At 46.5% G+C, this 5,857-nt stretch overlaps 1 long non-coding RNA gene across 1 annotated transcript in view; it reads left to right on the top strand.

The window, feature by feature from the left end:
* Window positions 1-5,857, top strand: part of LOC108541759 (uncharacterized) — an 11,948-nt gene that overhangs the window by 4,469 nt on the left and 1,622 nt on the right. The gene's annotated exons all lie outside the window — the stretch shown is intronic.

The following is a 5,857-nucleotide window of genomic DNA, read 5'->3' as shown; positions in this document are numbered from 1 at the left end:
ACTACAGGCACCCGCTACCTCGCCCGGCTAGTTTTTTGTATTTGTTAGTAGAGACGGGGTTTCACCGTGTTAGCCAGGTCTCAATCTCCTGACCTCATGATCCGCCCATCTCAGCCTCCCAAAGTGCTGGGATTACAGGCTTGAGCCACCGCGCCCAGCCCCAATTCTTAGAATAAGGCTTAATTCCATAGTGGTGGCCACTTTCCTGATCAGCCCATAACTGATAATGAAATTGGTGAAGTTAGATACTGCAACAATGAAAAATGTGTCGGCCAGGCGCGGTGGCTCAGGCCTGTAATCCCAGCACTTTGGGAGGCCGAGGCAGGTGGATCACAAGGTCAGGAGATCAAGACCATCCTGGCTAACATGGTGAAACCCCATCTCTACTAAATATACAAAAAATTAGCCAGGTGTGGTGACGGGTGCCTGTAGTCCCAGCTACTCAGAGGCTGAGGCAGGAGAATAGCGTGAACCCGGGAGGCAGAGCTTGCAGTGAGTGGAGATCACACCACTGCACTCCAGCCTGGGTGACAAAGCGAGACTCCATCTCAAAAAAAAAAAAAGGAAAGAAAAACACGTGTCATTGGTTTTGGACAGGGGTAGGCGGAAGCCAAAAGGACCTCAAGGTCCTGAAGTCTTGAAGGACAGTGAGGGAATTGTTATTGAAGGTTGGTGCTTTGAATTGACTTGTGTCCCCACCAAAATTCATATTGAAATTCTAACTCCCAGTACCTCAGAATGTGATCTCATTTACTCTTGTTTTTGGGATTTTTTAGCCACAGGTCCTCACTCTGTCACCTAGGCTGGGGTAGAATGGTGCAATCATAGCTCACTGTAACCTTGAACTCCTGCGCTCAAGTGATCCTCCTGCCTCCACCTCCCAAGTAGATAGGATTATAGGTGCATACCACCATGCCCAGCTAATTTTTTTTACTTTTTTTGTAGAGACGGGTTTTTGCTATGTTGTCCACACTGGTCTAAACTTCTGGCCTCAAAGGATCCTCCCACTTCAGCCTTCCCAAGCACTGGGATTACAGGCATGAGCCACTGCACCCAGCCAGAATGTAATCATATTTGAAGATAGGGTCTTTACAGAGGTAATTCACTTAAAATGATGTCATTAGAATAGGTGCTAATCCATTATGACTGGCATCCAAATTTTGGACCCAAACATGCACACAGAAAGAACACCATGTCAGCCTGAAGACAGAGATCAGAGTGATGGATCTACAAGCCAAAGAATGCCAAACATTGCTGCCAGCAAGCAAACCACGAGAATCTAGGAGAGAAACATGGGACAGATTATTGTTCACAGCTCTTAGGCAGGATCAACCCAACCAACACCTTGATCTTGGACGTCTAGCCTCCAGAACTGTGAAGCTGCCAAGAGCAGTGGCTCATGCCTATAATCCCAGCACTTTGGGAGGCTGAGGCAGGTGGGTCACTTGAGGCCAGGAGTTCAAGACCAGCCTGGCCAAGATGGCAAAACCCTGTCTCTACTAAAATACAAAAAATTAGCTGGGCATGGTGGCACGTGCCTGTAATCCCAGCTACTTGGGACAAGAATCGCTTGAACCTGGCAGGCAGAGGTTGCAGTGAACTGAGATTGAGCCACTGCACTCCAGCCTGGGTGACAGAGTGAGACTCTGTCTCAAACAAACAAACACACAAAAAACCAGAACTGTGAGATGATAAATTTCTGTAGTCTAAGCAACCGGTTCTGTTGTTTCAACCACCCTGTTTGTGGTTGTTATGGCACCCTTAGCAAACTAATACAGTTGCATAAAAGGCGACTCCTGTCGTATAGTGGTAGAAAGTTTGGCAGCACTGTTGTCTAAGGTAATGTAAAAAACAGAAAGAGTAGCGAGTATGCGGTGTGTACCTATAGACCCAGCTACTCAGGAGGCTGAGGCAGAAGGATCATATGAGCCCAGGAGTTCAAGGCCAGCCTGCGTCACATAGTGAGACACATCTCAACAAAAAAAAAAAGAAAGGAAAGAAAGGGTATCTCATGAAAATTAGAAAGCACAGTTAATGATCTTGTATCTCATGGGTTTGGCTAGGGAAGTTTCCAGTCAGAGTGTTGAAACTGCCAAGTGGAGTCTTCTATTTGTCTAAGACAAAATACAAGAAAGTTGAACTAAGGAATTGTTTAATTTTCAAGCAGCACTTAGAATATTAAAAAGTCAAGACTTGCTAGGTCAAAAATAAACCTGTTTCTAACCTCTAGTATCTCCCAACAAAAAGACTTTCACAGCAGGAGATGACCTAATAGCAAAGATTAAATTCAATACACTTTAAGTAAAGTATGGCCTCTGGGTAAAAATAACCTCAGGGAGGCCGGGCACAGTGGCTCATGCCTGTAATCCCAGCACTTTGGGAGGCTGAGGCGGGTGGATCACGAGGTCAGGAAATTGAGACCTTCCTGGCTAACACGGTGAAACCCCGTCTCTACTAAAAAATACAAAAAAATTAGCCAGGCATGGTGGTGGGCACCTGTAGTCCCAGCTTCTTGGGAGGCTGAGGCAGGAGAATGGTGTGAACCCAGGAACCAGAGCTTGCAGTGAGCCGAGATTGCACCACAGCACTCCAGCCTGGGCGACAGAGCAAGACTCCATCTCAAAAAAATAAAAAATAAAAATAAAAATAAACCTCGGGGGGCCAGGCATGGTGGCTCACACCTATAATCCTAGCACTTTGGGAGGCCAAGCCAGGAGAACCCCTTGAGGTCAGGAGTTCAAGACCAGCCTGGGCAACATAGTGAGACCTGGCCACTATAAAAATAAAAATAAACAATAATAATCTTAAGGGATTTTTTCAGCTCAGGAAACATCTGTAAGATTGAAGGGCATGCTTCATAGACATTCCTAGTTAGACAAAAAGGCTTCAGGAATTTTAAGAGCATTATCTCAGAGTGCATTGATTCTAAGTCCAAGGAAGAGAGAAAATAGCCTTTAAAGACTTTAGGGGGCCAGACATAGTGGCTCAGGCCTATAATCTCAACACTTTCGAAGGCCAAGGTAGATGGATCACTTGAGTCCAGGAGTTTAAGACCAGCCTGGCCAACATAGTGAGATCCCCCAGTTCTACAAAAGAAATTTTTCTTATTAGCTGGGCATGGTTGCATGCACCTGTAGTCCCAGCTACTCTGGAGGCTGAGGTGGGGAAGATTGTTTGAGCCTGGAAGGTCAAGGCTGCAGTCAGCTAGATCGTGCCACTACACACCAGCCTGGGTGACAGAGCAAGACCCTGTCTCTTAAAAGACTTTAGAGTGTGGCTTTTGTCTAATAGAGTGAACCTCAATACTGTTAATAGAAAACTCAAAATGTTTTTAAGAGAATTATATTGGTAGAAGCACCATGAACTTGAACTGAAAAGAACAGATAATTCAAAATGAAAAGAGACCTCAGGGCACCCAACTTTATATAGAGAGGAAGCAGAATGAAAAGGCAACTTATTTGCAAACACAGGTTATTTTTTATGGAAAAGAAGCAAAGCTAAATACAGAGCCAAGAGTCCAAAGGGAAGAGCCAAGGGTCCAAAGGGAAGAGCCAAGAATCACAGAGAAAAACTCCCTTGGAGCAGGACTAAGCCTTAGTCAAGGAACTAGAAATATGTGCCTGGATGGATTTCAGAATTGCTATGAGCCAGTAACTGCTAGGTGCCTCTCATTCTTCCTCCCTCCACCTTTTCCTTATTCTTTTTTTTTTTTTTTTTTTGAGACAGAGTCTCACTTTGTGCCCCCAGGCTGGAGTGCAGTGGCGTGATCTTGGCTCATTGCAACCTCCACCTCCCGGGTTCAAGCAATTCTCCTCCCTCAGCCACCCAAATAGCTAGGACTACAGGCACATCCACCATGCCCGGCTAATTTCTTTGTATTTTTAGTAGAGACGGGGTTTCACCGTGTTGCCCAGGCTGGTCTTGAAAGCCTGAGATTGAGCAATCCACTCACCTCAGCCTCCCAAAGTACAAAGATTACAGGCGTAAGCTATCATGCCTGGCCCCTCCACCTTCTTCTTTTTTCTTTTTCTTTTTTTCTTTTTTGAGATGGAGTCTCACTCTGTCATCTAGGCTGGAGTGCAACGGCACAATCTCGGCTCACTGCAACCTCCGCCTCCCAGGTTCAAGAGATTCTCCTGTCTCAGCCTCCCAAGTAGCTGGGATTGCAGGCACACGCCACCAGGCCCGGCTTAATTTTTGGTGTTTTAGTAGATACAGGGTTTCACCGTGTTGCCTAGGCTGGTCTTGAACTCCTCACCTCAGGCAATCCACCCTCCTTGACCTCCCAAAGTGCTGGGATTACAGGCGTGAGCCACTGAACCCGGCACTTCCTCCACCTTTTTCAGTGGGAGTATTTGCTATAATTTTGCTGTACTTATATCACCATTACATGTTGGCCAGTGTGCAAAATAGAGTTAACCATAGCAGGCCTGACTACTCATCCTTAGAAAGGTCTGCTTAGGCCAGGCGTGGTGTTTCATGACTATAACCCCAGCACTTTGAGAGGCCAGGGCAGAAGATCACTTGAGCCCAAGAGCTTGAGACCACCTGGGCAACATAATGAGACCTCATCTCTACAAATAAAAAAAAAAAATTAGCTGAGCATGGTGGTGCATACCTATGGTCCCAGCTACTCAGGAGGCTGAGATGGGAGAATCATATGAGCCCAGGAGGTCAAGGCTCCAGTGAGCTGTGATTGCACCACTGCACTCCAGCCTGAGTGAAATAAGATGCTACCTCAAAAAAATAAAAGTAAAAAGCTAGACAGGCATGGTGGTGCATGCCTGTAGCACCAGCTAATTAAGAGGCTGAGGCAGGGGGATCACTTGAGCCCAGAAGTTTGAGGCTACAGTGAGCCATGATTGCACCACTGCACTCCAGCCTGAGCAATAGAGCAAGAACCAGTCTCTAAAAAAGATAAAAGACAGAAAGGTCTGCTTCCAAGGTTAGCCTTTGTTTTGTTTTGTTTTTTGAGACGGAGTCTCGCTCTGTTGCCCAGGCTGGAGTGCCATGGTGCGATCTCGGCTCACTGCAAGCTCCGTCTCCTGTGTTCAAGCGATTCTCCCACTTCAGCCTCCTGAGTAGCTGGGACTACAGATGCATACCACCATGCCCAGTTAATTTTTACATTTTTTGTAGAGACAGGGTTTTGCCATGTTGCCTAGGCTGGTCTTGAACTCCTGAACTCAAGTGATCCACCCACGTCAACCTCCCAAAGAGCTGTGATTACAGGCGAGAGCCACCACGCCTGGCCACTTTGCCCTGTACCTTCTTGTAGTAAATCTTAGCCATGAGTATGACTATTTGCTGAGTCCTGTGAGTCTTTGTAGTGAATCATTCAACCTCGGGTGGGGGACCTCTAACACAGGCAAGAGACACAAATAATTTGTCTCTAGTTCGTGGCTCTTCTGATCCAGAGGAGATTGCAATCAAGGAGCCTCATTCACACCTGAACCTAATTTATATGCGAGCCTGGACTTCAAGCCAATACCATGAAAGGGACATGAATCATGGTAGTCTGTGCTGTTCATTCTATTCCTTCCTATAGACACACATCAAGGAAGTCTAATTCCCCTCCTCTGGAATATGGGCTAAACTTCGTGGCTTGTTTGAACAATAGAATGTGGCAGAACAGGGACTTCTAAAGCTAGATTGTAAACTTTTCACCTGGATTTCTTTTTCTTTTTCTTTTTTTTTTGAGACGGAGTCTCGCTCTGTCACCCAGGCTGGAGTGCAGTGGCCAGATCTCAGCTCACTGCAAGCTCCTTCTCCCGGGTTCACGCCATTCTCCTGCCTCAGCCTCCCAAGTAGCTGGGACTACAGGCGCCGCCACCTCGCCCGGCTAGTTTTTTGTATT

The sequence above is a fragment of the Rhinopithecus bieti genome, unplaced genomic scaffold (genome assembly GCF_001698545.2).
Source record: "Rhinopithecus bieti isolate Rb0 unplaced genomic scaffold, ASM169854v2 scaffold_20891, whole genome shotgun sequence".
Classification (NCBI taxonomy): domain Eukaryota; kingdom Metazoa; phylum Chordata; class Mammalia; order Primates; family Cercopithecidae; genus Rhinopithecus; species Rhinopithecus bieti.
This window is presented reverse-complemented; position numbering and strand designations above follow the sequence as displayed.